Source organism: Neophocaena asiaeorientalis, unplaced genomic scaffold (genome assembly GCF_003031525.2).
Source record: "Neophocaena asiaeorientalis asiaeorientalis breed wild unplaced genomic scaffold, Neophocaena_asiaeorientalis_V1.1 scaffold469, whole genome shotgun sequence".
NCBI classification, from domain to species: domain Eukaryota; kingdom Metazoa; phylum Chordata; class Mammalia; order Artiodactyla; family Phocoenidae; genus Neophocaena; species Neophocaena asiaeorientalis.
Window position 1 is genome coordinate 1,439,505 of NW_020172691.1, and position 18,791 is coordinate 1,458,295.

Genomic DNA, 18,791 nt, shown 5'->3' on the forward strand with positions numbered 1-18,791 from the left:
AAAGGCTCGGTCACTGTTGCAGGTGCCGCCTCCCCGGGGCTGCCACTGCTGGGGGCTGGGTGCCAGGAGCAGGACAGTGCAGGAAGACGCTATTCCCCAGCTGGGTGTGTATGGTTCTCCTCTCAGGGCATCCACGCTCACCTCCAACCACACCTGCACCCTCGGGCCTGAGACACACACACACACACACGCAGGCACATCTGGAGACACACACACAGCTCTCCAGACCTTATACACACTGTTGCCCACATGGGTCCCCCCAGCACTTCTGGGTGGAGGGCTCAGACTCCAGCTTCACCCCATCCCCTTAGGCACGTGGCTTCTCTGAGCTCCATTTCCAAGTCTGTCCTCTAAACACGCTGGCTCCGTCAAGCGTCTGACCCCACGTGCGCCTGTGCACACACACTCCACAGTGGACACGACCACGGAATCACACGCGTGTCGACATGTGTAAATACAGATGTGCTGCCTGTCCCGAGGCCTCAATGGTGTGTACGCTTCCCGCTCTTTCCGTGAACCCTCCCTGCCCGGGAAAGGGGACTGGCCTTGTGAGCACGTCATGAAGCCCATAATGTCCCCCTGGACTTGGGGACCGGGCTGGGGGGCCAGGAGTGAGACAGTCACATAGGGCAGCGATACTGGGAGAGATGATATGATAGTAGCTGACGTCGTTGCACTGGGCCAGCCCCTCAGCCCTGCCATCACTTATCCTTCTGAAAGCAACGCCACGATAGGTACTGTTATTCTCTGCTTCTTACAGGTAGTAATTCAGAGTTAGAACTTTATATATATATGTGTGTGTATATATATATATACATATGTGCATATATATGAGATATAATTCACATGTCATAAAATTCACCCCCTTTAAAGTATAATTCCGTGGTTTTTAGTATATTCACACAGTTGTGCAATCATCACCATGATCTAGTTCCAGAACATTCCATCACCCCAAAAAGAAGCCCCGTCCCCATGAGCCCATGAGCAGTGACCCCCATCCTCTCCCAGCCTCTGACGACCACGAATCCACTCTCTATCTCTCTGGATTTCCCTGGAAATAAAACTTTCTGTACGTCTCATACAGGTGGAAGCACGCATTCTGTGGCCTTCTGTGTCGGGCTTTTCTCACCTGCATGACATCTGGGGGCTCATCCACTTTGCAGGGTGTGTCACTACCAAAGTTTGGACTCGTAGCGCCTGCCCTGCATCTGTGGGCCCCAGCACTAGCACTTCCCCGCAGCCCAGGATCTGGGAAGGCACCACACCCTCATCCCACCCCACCCCTGGCATGCAGCATGGCACACACACCCTGGGCCTAGACGCTGCTTGCACACCTGGCCCTCTAACCTCTGCCCAGAACCCTTCGTCCCTCCCTTTCCGCAAGCTAACACCCAGCACCCTCTTGTCCTCACCTGAGATGTCCTCCTCAGGGAACCCTCCAGATAAGACCCCTGAGAGCCTGCCTCCTGGCTCTGCCCACTTCCCCTGCCCCGCCGTGTTTGGAACGACAACTTCATCCTGTCATCCTTTGCTCCTTATCCGTCTCCTGTGTTAGGCTGCAGATTCAAGAGGGTTGGGAGAAACGTGTTTTTCTCAGCCTCCAGGCCTCTCGTGGCCAAGCCCCTCGTGGGACCCACTTGGCACTTCCTCAACGCTGTGGCCCAAAGACTCAAGCCCGGATCCGGAGTTACATATAACCAGAGATTGACCCATCAGTCACCTCTTTCTGTGGAACAGACTGTTTTGTCCCTAAGGGACACACTGACCAGCCAAGTGCTGGGTCCTGGCCAGACGCAGTGACACCACCTCTCCGGGGAAGCTGGAACCTGGCGTGGAGGCTGCCGGCCCCGCGCTCTTAGGCAGATTGCTTCACCTCTTTGGGCTCAGTTTCCTTATCTGTACAATGGGCGTACTAATCGGAGTGCCCATCTCTCAGGCGTCCTGAGCATTAACGGAGTGAAGATATGTAAGGCACTTAGAGCAGAAGGGAGAGCCTTCCAGAAGGGTTGGCTGGTATGTGACTATTTGATTCCTTCTACCTGTGCGTGGCAGCATTGGCCTCTCTGCCTGTGTCCCTGTGAGTAGGGCTTGGTCTCTGAAACTGTGTGGCTACGTGTTTGGGTGGTTGGATCTGTGTCTGGCCAGGACCCAGCACTTGGCTGGTCAGTGTGTCCCTTAGGGACAAAACAGTCTGTTCCACAGAAAGAGGTGACTGTTGGGGTCACCAACTGGGGCGCCATGATTATTGCATGATTTATTGGCTCCCAGTTCCTGAGGCCAGAAATCTGAGGAAAGGTGTGAGCCGGGCTGGTTCCTTCTGGGGCTGTGGGGCGGATCTCTCCAGGCTTCCCTTGCTTCTGGTGGCCTCAGGTGTTCCTTGCCTCTTAGATGTTTTTCTCCTGTATCTTCACATCTCTTCCTTCTATGTGTGTCTCTGTGTCCAGATGTCCCCTTCTTTTTAAATTTTTTTTTTTTAAATTTTTGGCCGTGCCACGTGGCTTGCGAGATCTTAGTTCCCTGACCAGGGATCGAACCCGCGCCCTCGGCAGTGAAAGCACAAAGTCCTAACCACTGGACTGCCAGGGAATTCCCCCAAAATGTCCCCTTCTTATAAGGAAACCAGTCACGATGGATGAGGGCCACGCTGAGGACCTCATCTTAACCTGATCATCTGCGACGATCCTATTTTCAGATTAGTTCTCATTCCCGGGTACCGGGGGTCGGGACTTGCGCATCTTTCGAGGGGACACAGTTCAACCCATAACCCCCAAATATTACCCAAACCTGAATTCCCAGTCACACATCTGGACACGTGAGACCCCTAGGCTCACATGCAACTGACACCTCTCTGTGTCTTGTCTACTCTGGTTTCCCAACTTAGCCCCAGCGGCGGCCCAAGTAACCCTGAATGAACGAAAACACACACCTGGGCCACTGCCCTTAGACACACAGATAAGGAACCATGCAGCCTCCAGCGTGCACACACGGGCCAGAGAGGAAGTGGTGGGCGGGATTTATTTATCCACCAACCTCACCTTTCCTGTTCCAGGCTGTTCCTGGGGGCTTCGACTCCCTGGTACTTCCTGCCTGCCCACAGTGGGTCCAGGAAAGGCCCCAGGACAGCTGTGTGGTGTTGGGGCTTGTCCCCTTGGGTGGCTAAGGAGACGTGGGTTGCTAGCATCTCGGAAGAGTGGCTCTCAGACCTCAGGGTGCACGGGAGCCCCCGCCTCAGCTTCACACCTCTGGCTCCTCCCATTCAGTAGGTAGGATGGTGCCCCTGGGGGTACCCATGTCTGCTGGAGCGGGGGCTCCCCCTTTCTAGGAAGCTGCAGAAGGAAACCACGTGCTTTCTGGGAAGAGCGTTGGGCCGGGCTTCTACATAATGCTTCCATGCTTACTCCCTGGGGTCGGGGTGGGACTTCTGGCCCTGTCCCTCTTGTCCTCAGCTCTCCCCTTCCCTCTGCAAACCAGCCCGTGGTCCCTTCACCGGCGGTGCCCCACCACCCCGTTCCCCCATTGCTTCACCTGCTCTTTTTTTTCTCTCCCTGACCACAGGGGCCGGGCAGAGGCCGTGGCCTCCTGGCTAGATCTTCAGGGTCAAAGTGGTGCCCTGGGCACAGGCGGGTGGGGAGTGCTGGAGGAGCATGTCTTTGCTGGAAGGGAAAAGTCTGCAAATGACGCCCCCTGGAGTTGTGCACGAAAGATTCTGGGAGGCCTGCCTGCCACCACCCCCGAGCCCACACCCCAGTGTGGAGAGGGAGCACCAGATGGACAAGTTCGCCAGTCACCCACAGCCTTGCACACAGATACCCACGGGCCCACGGTGACCACCTCCAGAGACCCAGAGTGACACACAACCCGAGTGACACCCCCGCCGAGGATGCCCGGGGAGTAGCGGGCGCACGCAAACACACACACACACACACACACACACACACACACACACACAGCTGCATCTGTGTGTGTGGGGTCCCTTCGCAGCACCTCCCCATTCTTTCCTGCCCTGTTGTTCCTCCTGGTTCCCACCCACCCCCTGCTCCCGGGCGCCGGGTTCCCAAGGTCCGGGGCTGTGCTGGGCTGGGGTGGGTGAGGCGCATCGCGGGGCAGCCGAAGACCCTTTTGCACACGTGCGCGCGCCCGCCCCAGGCGTGAGCGCGCAATCGCCGGCGTGCAGGCGCGGAGCGGCGTTTGTGCCGCTGCGCCATAAATGCCTCCGGGATGGCTGGCAGGGTGGCAGAGGGGGCAGCCGCGGAGCTTTGGATTCGAATCTAGTCTCAACGGTTAACTGGCTACCGGCGCGTGCAAGCTTGACTCAGTTTCCCTCTCCGCAAAAGGGAAAATCTAACTGCCCTCCCACGTGGCGAGGCGAAAACATAATGCACCAAAGCACTTCGCAAAACGCTGGGCCTGGGCGACCCTTATTACCCCTTCCCTCCACCTCACCCTCCCACCAGCCACTCGGGGTGGGGTGGGGGGCGCCGACCCAGGCCCCAGACGCCCCTCCCTCCCCAGCAGGCAGGAGTCCCGGCTTCCTCGTTCCTTAAATTGGGTAACTGGAGACAGAGGCGGGTGTGTGAGAGACAGAAATCCCCGAGTGGGCGAAATGCAGGGGCCTATCCCCCTCGTTTCCCTACGTCCCGACCCCCACCGGCGCCCCCGAGGGTGCGCCCTGGACGCGCAGCCCGTGCGCGATCGGAGCCCCCATCGCCGGCCGCCGAACCCCTCCCGTGCCCCGCGGTGCCAGCCTCCCTGCGGTGCCCGCCAGGCGCGCTGTCTGCGGCCGCCCCGGCATGGAGGGGTGGTGTCCAGGCCGGCGGCGGCCCCGGCGGCGTCTCCCCACTCCCAGCCCCTGGCGGCGGGCTGCCGGGCCGAGGGCGGGGCGTCTGCACAGACCCTCCTTTTGTGAGAGGCGCCTTCCCCGGGCGGCCTGGCGCGCAGGGCCCGGGCGCCGCGCCAGCGCCCGGAATAGCCTCCCCGCCCCGCCGGCCGCCCCACGCCCCGCCGGAGCCGCCTGACCTGCCCGGCCAGGCGCGGGGGATGGGGGGAGCCGGCCGCAGCGGCGCGGGTCTGCGCGCACGAGGCCTACGGCGGGGAGCTCCTCTCCGGCTGCAGACGCCCACTGGGTCAGCCCGGGTCTGATCTGCGTGCAGGGCCGACCCCACTCCTCCCTGCAAAGGCTACTGTGGGCCGACCCCTGTCTGCACGCCAAGGCCTACTGTGTGCAGACACTCACCTGCCTACAAACACCTGCAGAGAGCGGATCCCTTCGTGCGTGCCAGCGCGCAGGGCACGCAGATGCTGACATTAAACACCCGTGTGTGGCGCCTGAGCGTGTGCCCGCATCGTTCTGTACAGAGGTACATGCACGCTCACCGATGCCCGTTAGTGGAGACGTCTGTACCCTCAGATACCCGCGTCTGTGCAGGTACCACGAGCAGATAAAAACCCTCAGACAGCACACCTGCGTTGGCCAGCACCGTGTGTGGTCACCAGGACTGCAAACTCTTTCCAAGTTCAAATGCTTGCTGTGCAGACCCCTGACGCCAGCAGATTTGGGGTGGGAGCAGCGTGGAGGGCACCCACTGAGAGCCGGGACCCTCTGCAAGGAGCCTTTGTGTGTGCCTCAGTTTCCCCTCCTGGAGAGGGACCCTCCTCTGCTTGAGTCTCTTCTGCTCGTCCCAGCTGTGCGGGGCTCTGGAGGTTCGAGAGAAAGCGGGTTGCACACCCCCTCCACCAGGTGGGTCCGGGGCCGTGGACTCAGGCATGCAAGGCTGGGGGCAGGGCCTCCCCCCCTCCCCCCAGCCTTCCTGGAAGCCCAGGGGGCAGGTGCAAAGGCAGGTGGGCTCTGCGGGCAGCTCGCTGGCAGCGGGTGGCTTCCCTGAAACTGAGCACAGCAGCTGTGAGAGGTTTCCGGGCCTGCCGGGCCCCACCCGGCCCCGGGGCACTCTCGGCAGAGGGGTGAGGCCGGGGGTCAGTGCCAAGGAGGAGCCGGGCCCAGCCTGCACATGCCCGCATGGGAACCACTGGGGACGCGCACACACCCCGCGTGTCTGCGTGTGCGAACCCTGCAGCGCACACACCAGTGCGTGTGCCGTGCACACACACAGGCTTGCCCTTGTGGGCTGCGGGCTAACCATACAACACAGGCGATGGCCCCAGGGTCCGTGTTCGCCCTTAGGCTCCTGGTGTGTCTCTAGCACCCAGGTGGGTGGTTCTTGCTAAGTATTTGTGGAGTGAACCAGTGAATAAGTGGACGCCATCAGTTTGCAACTACGTGCCCAGTGTTCACCACGTGTTGGGCACTTGCACATCCGGAAACAACAGAAAGATCCTTTGGACAGACGTTCTAGGCATGTGTGCAAGGGTGTGAACAAGCTCACACCTGCACACACCTGTGGGTACCATGCGCACTGACCAGGAAACACCTGAGGCCACCTTAATTCATTTACCTGCAGAAACCAGAGTCAGGTGTGCCCACACAGGCCTTGAGGATAAACACACATTCCTGTGCACACAATATCCCCCCTTCTCTGCCTGGGCTCTCCACCCGCCACCTGGCTCCTGGCCTCCCCTCCCAAGGCCACTGGGTGTCCACAGCTGGGTTTGGAGGCGCTCCTCAGGGTGCAATGAACTCCGCCCCCGACCCTCTGAACTTCTGTTACCAGGTGGCCCTGTGGCCTGGGATTTCCGTTTGAGCTTCTCCTCAGTCTTAGGCTATTTCTGCAGAAGGCTTCAGACTGACATGCAGCCAGAGTTGGCGGGGTCACAGCTGTGCAGGACGGGGGGCTTGGAGAGGCGGCTCCTAGATACCCCCAGAAACCATCGTTCCAGTTTACGGCCTAGCAAACTGAGGCCCAGAAGGGAGAGACACTGCGAGAAGCAGCCGCCCTGGCCGGGGCCCTCTTCTTTCTCATACTCTTGCAGCCCGAACAGTAGGTTCCCACGGCCTGCAGCCAGGGTGGGGACAGGAAGGTGGGGACCAGCCGGGAGGAGGAGGCCTGTGGGGGGAGGGGGCCCGTCTGTGTCCTGGAGACAGAGAGTGAGGCTGGCGGCCCAGAAACGCCCACCTCGGCAGACACACACACACAGCTCACAGCGACCCAATCTGGAACACACAGACACACGTCCTGTTCCTGTCCTGTCCCAGAGGCTCCCAGCCCAGCTTCCAGATGGGGCTCCTGCCCTGCTGGAGTGTGTGTGTTTGGCCTGTGTGTATGTGCAGGTGACATGCATTTGTGTGGACGTTTTTGTGTGTATGAGTGTGCATGCGTGTTTGTTTTTTGTAATTGTGTGTACATGGGTATTTGTGTAGGTGTGAGTGTTTTTGTGGGTGCCTGTGTGTGCATGCACATGTATTTGTGTGTATGTAAACACGTGTGTATTTTATAAGTGTGTGTGCGTGTGTTCGTGTGGATGTGTTTTGTGTGTGCTTCTATGCACATGCTTTCCCCCCCACCGCCCCCCAATGTGGAATCCTTGTTCCCTGACCAGGGATCGAACCTGTGCCCCCTGCAGCTGAAGCGCAGAGTCTTAACCACTGGACCGCCGGGGAAGTCCCTGGGCAATGTATGTTTGTATGTATGTGCTTATGTGTTTGCGTGTTGTGTATGTGCTCACAGATGTGTGTGTGTGTATGTGTTGGAGATGGGCTCCAGGTGTCCCCAGAATCCAAGTTTCATATTCGGGGATCTGGTTTCACGGGTTTGGGGCTACTTGCACGCACACACGCACACATACACACACACACCACCACCAGCACCACCACCAATGGCAATAATAATAACAGGTAGCGTCTACTGTTGCTTTACTAAGTACTGGGCACTTTTCTAAACACCTTACTTTTTTTTTTGAAGCCAGACGTATAGTGGTCTAATTCGGTCTAATTCGCAAACAACAAGTTCATACTTTCTAGGGGTACAATTTGGTGAGTCCTGACAAATGCATACCGTTGTGTAACCCTTAACAATCAAGACGGAGAGCAGGCCACCATCCAGGTGTCCCTTCCTGCCCCTTTGTGGAGTCAATCCCCTCCCCCACTACCAGCCCCTGCCACCATGCATCTGCTCTGTCCCTACGGTTTGGCTTTTTTCAGGAAGTCGCATAAGTAGGATCACACAGTACCCGGCCTTCTGAGTCTGGTCCTTGATCTCAGCACAAGGCAACTAAGATGTATAGACTTTATTCAGTGGTTTTTAGTGTATTCAGACTTGTGCAACCAACATCTCTAATTCCAAAACATTTTTATCACCCCCCAAAACAAGCCCCGCCCTGTAAGCAGTCACTCCCCACCCCCTTCCCCAGCCCCTGACAACCAGGAACCCACTCTCTGTCTGTAGACTGGCCTGTTCTGGACGTTTCCCATCAATGGAATCACATCCTGTGTGGCCTTCTGTGTCTGGCTTCTCTCACCGAGTGTCAATATTTCAAAGTTAGTTGGTTCCTCTTTATTGCTGACTACGTATTGCATGGTATGGCCTGACCTCAGTTTACCTGTTCACCTGGGGATGGATAGCTGGGTTGTTTGCAGTTTCTGGTGATTAGGAATAAAGCTGCTTCAAACATTCATGGCAGGGTCTGCGTGTGCACCTACGTTTTCATTTCTCTTGGGTAATACCTGGGAGTGGGGTTACTGGGCTCCACGGTGCATAAACACCTCACATCTATTAACTGATTTAGTCCTCATAATCAAGGAGGTGAGTACTATAATTAACGCATTTTATACGTAAGGAGAGTAAACCCTTCCACAGATCTCTCTCTCACGCACACACACACACACACACACACACACACAGCTCTTGCCTCTACCACCCACCCGAAGCCCGCCAGGACCCACGCACACGCCCAAGGTTCCCCACGGTGCACGCAGCAAGCAGCGCGGTTGTCACGCCCCACACCCCCGGAACAGACGCTGATGGGGCCTGCAGAACCAGACGTGCTGCAGACACACTGCGATTTGTTCATCTTTCCAGCCAAGCCGTCTCGACCTGACAGTAATTAGCTCCCAGACTGGCGGGGAGACGGTGAACAGGCCCAGAGTCATCGCCGCGGCCCCACGCCCACAGGCCACCGACACCCATTAGTGTGCGTGCGTGTGCGTGCATGCGCGCGTGTGTGTGTATATGCGTGTGCGTGTGTCCAGGCTGGGCATATCACAGACACGCCCTCCCTAGAGCCAGCCGGGGCCCCGCACTCAGGCCCACGGTGCCTTCCCCGCGCGATCTCGTCCATGAACTTGTGCACGCCCGCACCCCCCAGGCGCGCAAGTGCGTGTCCCTGCGGGCGCCGGGGCACTCGGCGCTCGGGGAGCGTGCGCGCGCGCTCCCGGGGCCGGCGTTGGGCGTGGGGGGCCGCGGGAGAGACTCAGGCTGCCTACACGTGCGCTGCGCTTTGTACCTGCTCGGTCCTGAGCCAGGCGCTGCCAGTGTCCCCAATTTCCAGATGCGGAAACTGAGGCCCGTGGGCCCTCATCTGTGAGGCTTGCATGCCTGGCGCATAGGCCGTTGCTCCGTCCTCATCTCGGGGTTCTCAGAGAGTCGTCACCGAGTCCCGAGTGAGGGGCCGGGGCCGGAAGCCCCCTTTGCCCAGCGCCTTCTGGGGTCCGGACCCCGCTACGTGATTGTCTCCCTCTCTCTTCCGCAGCAAGCGGGCTCAGAGAGGGCCTGGGTTGCCCTGGCGCCACCCAGCAAGTCGGGCACTCAAGCCAGATCTGTCTACCCTGTTGGTCTGTCTCCAGCCCTGGCCCCTGCGGTGGCCAGAGGCGGTGCCCGCGTCTGAGCCCGGGCTGCCCGGCGGGGTGTGCCCACCGGCTGGCTGCCTTAGTGCTGAGGCCGGGGCGAATGGACTTTAAAAATAGCCTGGGAGGAGGCGCTGGCTATTTTTAGCCCACGTGGCTCTGGCTCTCCCAGTTCCCGGGTCAGCAGCCCTCGGGCCAGGGCAGTGAGGAGAGGGAAGGGACTCCACTTTCCAAGGTCCCTTCCCCCTCCTGGTCGTCCCGACCCACCTGGGTGCCCGGATCACCCCGCTGCCCTTTTGCGCACAGCCAGCCCTGGGGTGGACGGTTGGGGAGAATGGACCTGGGGGCGGGGAGGGGAGGGGTGGCCCGAGGCCACCTTTCCTGAAACCCCACCCCCTTCTCTAGCTGCCCGGGCCTTTTGTCGGGCGGGGAGGCTGGTTTCTATTTTGGGAAGGTGTTGGAATAAATTCCACCGCTATTTTTAGCCGGTTTGGGGATTCCTCCACCCAGGCTGGCCGTCCGCCTCTCCTCCTCCTGGCTGACCCAAGGCTTGCCTGGATCAAAAAGGGTAGACAAGGACACACAGCCCGCAGGAGTGGGGGTTTCCCTTGGGGCAGACCTGGAGGGGGGAGACCCCCATGTTTCCTGGTTGCGGGGGGAGGGGCCTCTCAAGGGCGTTCCCACGTCCCACGTGAGCCAGACCTTCTGGCCTCTCGGAATCCTTGACCTACTACATCTGCATTCCACCTCCAGGACAGGGTGGGGCTCCCCAGACTCACCTTTCACCTCCTTTCAGGGTTGTGACACGTCTGCTCTGCGGAGAGTGGATCTTGAGTTCCACACTCTTCGGCTGGGGGCTCTCATGTCCCCAAGAGGAACATCTGCTTGGTGAGGGGAAACCGAGGCACACAGAACCCAGGGCAGGAGTGGGGCCCATCTGAGGCTCATTCCCTGATGGTTTCATCTCCATCCACACTTTACAGCTTAACAGCTGGGCTTAACCTTGGGGTAGTGACTCCACCTCTCTGTGCCTCAGCCACCTCCTTCAGGAAAATGGGGTAATAACCACAGTAGAGTTGCTGTAAAAATGTGAGTGAGGGGCTTCCCTGGTGGCGCAGTGGTTGAGAGTCCGCCTGCCGATACAGGGGACGCGGGTTCGTGCCCCGGTCCGGGAAGATCCCACATACCGCGGAGCGGCTGGGCCCGTGAGCCATGGCCGCTGGGCCTGTGCGTCCGGGGCCTGTGCTCCGCAACGGGAGAGGCCACAACAGTGAGAGGCCGGCGTACCGGAAAAAAAAAAAAGTGAGTGAAAGGATTAGAGATCTTAGAACAGGGTCCTGGGCAGGTGATGGAGCAGGTGGCCCCAGAAAGGATGCCGCGATGGTTGCCTGGAGCCGAGGGGAACATTTTGGGTTCCCGCTCCACACTTCGCGACGATGCTCCAGCCACCTCCGTACTCCTTACAGTCCTTGGGGCTCACAGGAGTGACCCCGTGCTATAGATCAGGCCACCGAGGCCCTGGGATAACTTCACGGACCAAGGGTCTCATGACTGGTGACACACGGGAGGCCAGATGACTCCTCACGCTGCTGGCTCTGACCCGTGCCGTGTTCCAAAGCTGCCTTTTGCATTCTTTCCATCCGTTCCTTCACTCACTCAGCAAATATTTGTGGGGCATTGTATGCGTTTCCTACTGCTGCTGTAATAAGTCACCACAAAGAACACAGATTTATTATCTTACAGTTCTGGAGGTCAGGAGTTGGAAGTCCGTATTACTGGGCTAAAATCAAGGTTTCCGCAAGGCCATCCAAGCTCCTTCTGGAGGCTCTGAGGAAGAATCCATTTCCTTGCCTTTTCCAGTTTCTCGAGGCGTCCGCAGCCCTTGGTTCACGGCCCCACATCATGTGGCCCTTTCTATTGCTTCGGGCATCGTATCTTCTCTTTCTGATGAGTCTCCAGTCTCTGTCTCTCTGTCTCTGTCTCTCTCTCAAGGACCTTGTGACGAATTGGGTTTGCCAGGGGGAATCCAGGATCATCCTCATCTCAAGATCTTTAATTTAGTCCCATCAGCAAAGTCTGGAAAATATTCACAGGTTCCAGGCATTAGGACGGACATCTTTGCGGGGAGGGGCGGGGCGGGGCTTATTCAGCCTACCACAGGCACCTTCTCTGGCCAGACCCTGCTGAGCGCCCGACAAATGAGGCACAGAAGCTGACAGGTGCTTGCCCTCGTGGAGCACAGGGGTCCGTGGCCACGTCCACCAGGTGGTCACAATGATGAACACATGATTATAAATAAGGTTGCTAGATAAAATTCAAGACACCTGGTGAAATTTTTGAAAAACAACAAATACTTTTTTTAGTAGAATACTATTATATTTAATATACTTGGGACATATTTACAGTTAAAAAAGAATTTTTAAAAATATTTTTTATTCACTTATTTATTTTATTGGCTGTGTTGGGTCTTCATTGCTGCGCCTGGGCTTTCTCTAGTTGCGGGGAGTGGGGGTTACTCTTCGTTGCAGTGCGCGGGCTTCTCATTGCGGTGGCTTCTCTTGTTTCAGAGCACGGGCTCCAGGCGCACGGGATTCAGTAGTTGTGGCATGTGGAATCAGTAGTTGTGGCACATGGGCTTAGTTGCTCCGTGGCATGTGGGATCCTCCAGGACCAGGGCTACGAACCCGTGTCCCCTGCATTGGCAGGCATTCTTAACCATTGCGCCACCAGGGAAGTCCCTAAAAAATCCGTTTTTTTAAAAAGTATATAGGTATGTAATATTTGAGTCATACACTAAAAAAAAGGAATAGATGTGTAGTACTCCCATGCGTGACTAGACCACAAGTTATAATTTACCAGGGAAAGGTTTTTTTTTTAAACATCTTTATTGGAACAGGGAAGGGTTTTACTCAGAGGCAACAGATAAGCCAATACGTGTGTTAGGATGACACTGGCCTTGGTGTGGAGAACGGGCTCACGTACAAAGGCACGTTTGGCGCCTAGGAGCCCACTTAGCGCTTTTCCAGAGGCTTCTCACCCTGTTTTACCCCTCGGAGTGGGCGGGCCCTGTGCTGAAGGGTCCGCCTCTCGTGCCTGCACAGGCGCATCCCTCCTTGGCTCGCTGAGACGGTCGACCAATCAGACGCCGAGCCTTAGGGTCAGGGTCTGAGGATGCGCGTTCCCCCGCTCTGGTGCCTTCTGCGCAGCCTCGCGGAGGCGGAGCCTGGTGGTGGGCGGGGCCTCGTGCTGGCTTCCCGGCGCAAAGGGCAAGGGCAGGGGCGGGGGCGGCGCAGAAGCGCTTGGAGCGGCGCAGGTGCTGCGCGAGTTTGGGGTACAGCTTGTGGTAGCCCGCAGCGGCCCCTCTCAGGACTCGGGCCGGAGGCCTCGGCCCCGCAGGCCAGTCCCCGGTCCCCCAGGCCAGCCCAGGAAGCAGGGCGAAGGCGGGGCGCCCCTTCCGAGAAGCGGGCCGGCTCCTCCTCAGGAGCCTCCCATCTTCGGAGAAATGGGCAGGAAACGGAGAGGAAATGGCGGCCGGCCAAGGGGGAAGTCAGCCCGGCTGGCAGACCTCAGTGCCGGGATGGAAGGAGGAGCCGCCTAGGCTCGCCCTTCTGAGCATTGCCCTGGGTCACAGCAGCCATGACAGCGGGCGATGTCCTCTCTAAGTTTATTTTTTACCTTTCCCGTAGTGCAGGGTGATTTCTTGCAGGCCTCTTGAGTCTGTCCAAGAGAGGGCAGTTTGGCAGGGGAGATAAGGCCCAGGAACAGAGAGTAAACTCGGGCTCAACGTTTGGGTGGAAGCGCTCCGAGGGGAGTTGAAAGAGACAGTTGTCACTTATTTGTGATACCGACCTGGGATTCATTGATCAATAGAAATTGATAAGAGGCCAGAGGAGGCAAGGCTTTACTGGTACTTGTGCTGAAGCCTGAGGGAGGGAAAACAAGTAACAGCTTCCATTGCTGGATCCCCGAAGAGGGGTGAGCTGTTCCCTTAAGTGGGGTGAGGATAGCGGGGGATACAGGGGTCAGGCCAGACAGGTGACTTAGATGGTCTGGCCACACCCTTGGTGGTGCTGTGTGCGGGGGTCATGCACAGGACCCTGCCTTTGCTCCGGCACCTCAGAAGTGGCAGTTGGGTTCTGCCCTTTTTGTATCTTATTTTTCCTAATTTGTCCCAACTCCGCATGCGTGCACTTATTTTTAGTCCCTTATAGTTTCTTCCTATTCTGTTGCTTGAGGAGATGTTTGTCCAGGTGCAAGCACTGCAGCAAAGCGTCCCAGGTCCCAGCCTGTCTGCTTTGTCCCTTAGGCCAGGGGAATGTCAAGGGCATTACAGCATCTTAAACCCTCAGCCAGTTTTACGTGTTGGATACCTCTTATGTACCTTACGCCCATTAAATATCTTCACAACAGCCTTGGTGCTACTAGTGAAACGAGGAAACTGAGACGCAGAGAGTTGAGTTGCTGAAGTCCCCCAGCTGAGTTGGTGGCGGAACCTGCCCTGCTCGTTCTTTTTTCATCTCACAGCGCTGCCTCTTGTTGGACTGCTCTCAGAGGCCGTGCAGACCCACTGTCCAGCCGTCCCCCTCTTCCCACCCTCCCGGACAGTCACAGGAAGACAGTGGGTTCCAGGATCCTGGGCCCTCCGGATCTGAGGTGCTTTCTGAAGTCAGAGGGACTCCAGAGGGAATGTCTCAAAGTGTGCTGGCCAGGAAGGAGACCAGACGTGAAGGGCACTTCCTCTCTGCTCCAAAGGTGGTCAGGATGAGGCTGGCAGAGAGTCAAGAGCAGCAGGAATGTCGGCCGTAGGGCAGCTTCCACTACTTCCTCCCGGTGGGGGGACGTTGCTGGGAGAGCAGTTCCACGACCCAAGGGAACTGCTTTCTTTTACCCCTAAGCCTTTCACACGTGGGGGACCGTAGCTCTGACCCCATAGGTGTGCCCAGATTGTCCCATGAAACTTTGAGACCCTGGTCTGGAAATTCCTCCTCTCCACCTGGACAGCTCCACGTGGCTGTGAGGATGGGGATGTGAGTGTTTGCCAAACCCAAAATCATCTAGATTCTCCTGACACGTGGGGAGTGGGTTGGGGGCGATGCAAGCAGAGCTTTTCCTGAATGTTCTGTAGAGTAGAAACTCGCCTTTCTCCTGCTTAAAGCCGACCTCCTACCTAGGACTTGAGACTCTAGAAGGGGGTGTGTCACAAGTACTTGTTCCAGAATCCTAATGATGCCCTATCTGATTATTCATTTTCTCACTGATAGGAGGGGAGTTTGCAGACATTGCTGAGATTGGCTGTGGAAACGGAAGGCATGAGAAGGATGTGACCCTGGCCACCTGCTGGCTGGTCCAGCCTCCAGCCCACCACTCTGCTTCGGGGCAGGACGCAGACTGGGCTCTGACTAGAGGGAAAATGCCTTTCTCAAGCTTGGGCTTGGAGTTCTTCCCAGAGTGATAAATTCTGGTGAGAAAGAGCCCCGTGTTCTTAGCGCCGGCTCTCCAGTGAGGCCTTGCATCCCTCTTGCCACTGTAAACTCAGCGCTGGCTTCTCCAGATCAGCCACACGTGGCCCGCAGAAAGGGCTGAGCCTCATGTGGCCACCCAGGGGGAACCCCCTCATCTAGGAGGCTTTGCCGCTGCCGCCAAAGCCCTCTCGTGTGGGATTCTTGTCCCTCCATCTCTTTGCATCTTTGGGGGAGACTGAATCCTGAGCCCACCTCATTGGCTGCCCGGGCTTCACAGTCCAGCCGCTGCTTGCGAAGGAATCTCACAGACCACTCAGCGGGTGGGAACCAGTGAGTGGGCGGGCTTCGGAGGAGGGACCATCCCAGGGGGCAGGGTTTGAGGCTGGCTGCGGGTCAAAGGCAGAAGTGCTGATAAACAGGACTCAAGTCATCGCTTAGATAAGCACTTTTGCTTCTGCACCACAGCCTCTTAAAAGTCTTGCTTACCCTTTCCTGAGTACAAAAACAAACTTTCTAATCGTAAATAAAATGTGTGCGACGTGAAGTTTGGCTGGTGGGACGCGTTATCCTTCTCTTGTTGATGTCAGCCAATTTCCAAAGGTTTCTCTTCATTAGAGTCTGTTGGTGCCAGACGTTTATGCACAGAAGGATGTTGGATATGAAAGCTCAGGATGGATGGGGCTGGTGGGCGTGGAGATACACCTGCCATGTCCCTTCACGGAGGGAGGGACGAGTTGCCCCGGCTTCTGGGGGTGTTGTCAGTGGACACCCTTCAGCTGTCAGCCCCTTCAGGAAATGCTTCGGCTGCAGACAGCTGCCCAGCCCCGGGTCCCAGCGTCCTGGAGGCAGCCCATCCAATGGCTGATCAACATGGAGGTAGAGAGTCCTGTCTTTGGGCCCAACAGGGGACAATTCTGCAAGGCTGGTCCAGCTCCAGAGCTCCCCTGGGGTAGCCTGAGGCCCCTTCCTCTCTCTTCCACATCTGGTGATCCCAGAAGTCCTTTCTAATAAGCAACCTGAACACAAGGCATTCTGCTTCCCCAAGAACCCAACGTGCCCGTCTAACACTGGGACGACTGTGCCTCTGTGTGTGTGTGTATGTGCTGCATCTCCTTTTGTAGGGCAATGAACCTGAAGTTACAGAAATGGTGAAAACAGACATTGAGAACGGACTTGGGGTTCCCAAGGGTCAGGGAGGTGGGGAGGGAAGGATCGGGAGTTTGGGATTAGCAGATGCAAACTGTTATGTATAGGATGGATAAACAACAAGGTCCTACTATATAGCACAAGGAACTATATTCAATATCCTGTGATAAACCAAGAATGGAAAAGAATATGAGAAAAAATATATATGCATAACTGAATCCCTTTGCTGTACAGCAGAAATTAACACATTATAAATCAACTATACTTAAATCAAATTTTTAAAAAACTTACTTTCCTACTTGAAAAGACCAAAAAAAAAAAAAAAAAAGTGGCGAAAGAATGGTAGGACTAGTCTTCCGGAACGATTGAAGGATCCTTACAAGTTCTTACTTTTGATATTTTGACCTAGTGGTATCTGTGTGAATTTCATCTCGGTTGTGGGTTGTGTCTCTTATCAGCATGATGAACCCCTGAAGGTCTCATTTGGCGATTTGGCCTTGCTCTCAACTCTGAAACTAAGCACCCGTGGGTTAGAGTGACTTGCCCAAGGTCCCAGGGAAGGCCGGTCAGGTTCCACTCGTTGAGGTCTTTAAATGTATTGAAAAGATGAAGAGGAAGAAATGTCAAAATAGGCTAAAGAAATTGCAGAAGAAAAAATATATAGATTGTGGTGGAGAAAATAGAATACAGGATTCGCAAAGCGACGACAGGATTTATAGACACGGGAATTCACTGCGCACTACGAGAGGTGTGGTCGGCTGACAGGCTGCAGATTTAAAATTGTGTGATGGGTCTGGTCTTTCAATACTGTCAGTCTATGCCTCTCAGCTCCTTTTGGAGACAGCATCAGAATCTAAAGAGGCTCTAAGGGCAGCTACGGAGGTGGATACAGATCTGGCGTGTTAATTCCCTGTTCTCGCCACCATATTCACGTCCCCATTCTGCACTGCTCAGCATTTTGTGTTGATAGATCAAAAGAGCGAATGAGGGGCTTCCCTGGTGGTGCAGTGGTTGAGAGTCTGCCTGCCGATGCAGGGGACACGGGTTCGTGCCCCGGTCTGGGAAGATCCCACATGCTGCGGAGCGGCTGGGCCCGTGAGCCATGGCCGCTGGGCCTGCGTGTCCGGAGCCTGTGCTCCGCCACGGGAGAGGCCACAACAGTAAGAGGCCCGCATACCGCAAAAAAAAAAAAAGAAGAGCGAATGAGCATGTCGTGCTTGAACGGCCCTTGTGCGATGGACCTGGCTACAGAGGCTGCTGTGATGTGATGGCTCTGTCTCTGAACATCCCAGTTAAAGATGAGCCTCTTCATTTCGTAAATAAGATGCTGTCATTTTGATTTGGAAGGGACATAGAGATTTTTTTTTTTTTTCTAATTTACGCCATCTCCTGAACAAAGTTTTTGTGAAGTAGAACTCGAGGTCAGTGAACACTTTGGCATCGAATTTCTTGAAAGGCTGGTTGCAGGGACTTCCCTGGCTTTCCAGCGGTTAAGACTCCGCGCTTTCCACTGCAGGGGGTGTGGGTTCAACCCCTGGTCCGGGAACTAAGATCCCACATACCGCATGGCACGGGCAAAGAAAGAGAAATGTTGGCTGCAAATGCAAGAACGGTTACAGGTTCCTGTCTTCTGAACAAACCGCCTTGCAAGCTTCTCTGCTGAGAGGCAGGCGGGCTCTGTGGGCGTCGGCACCCAACCGCCTGCCCACGCACTCAGAAAATTAAATGCTCTGCTGTTACCATCTTGACATTTGTAATTTTTGAACAAGGGGCCCTCAAATTATGGAGCTGGTCCCACTGAGAAGCTTTGTGACTCAGAATTTGCCATTTCTCCCCTCTTGGTTTCAGTGAACTCCTGGGTGGAAGGGGCAGATTCTGAAAACGATACTGGTGTCTTGGGTTTGTGTGGTGACTGATGGTCATTCTCATTTCTTGTTTACCAGATGGCCCACTCCACTCAGGGGTCCCTGTGGCGGCCCTTTCTGGCTGGCTGTTGTCCTGTTTATTGGGTTCCCAGAGCTGCTTAGAAACATTCCAGACCCCTTAGCACGGCCCCTAAGGCCCTCCGTTTTCTGCCCTCTGCCGCTCCAGCCTCGGGTCCTGCCACTCCCCCTCCCCTGCTCCAGCACACCCAGCTCCTCCCAGTTTCCCGTGTCAGGTCCCCCTGCCTTGGCCAGGGCAGCTCTTTCCATCCGGAGCCTGAGCTGTCACTTCTTCCCATCTCCCAGCTCCAGGTAAACGCCCAGATGTTCCTGGCTATGTGACATTCCTAGTTTAAGATAGCAGGAAAAAAAAAAAAAAAAGAAGACAACAGAAATGTATTCTCTCTCAGTTCTGGAGGCCGGAAGTCTGAGATCAAGGTGTTGGGAGGGCTGATTTTTTCCTGGAGGCTCTGAGGGCAAAACCACGCCAGGCCTCTCCTCCAGCTTCTGGCGCTGCCAGCGATCCTT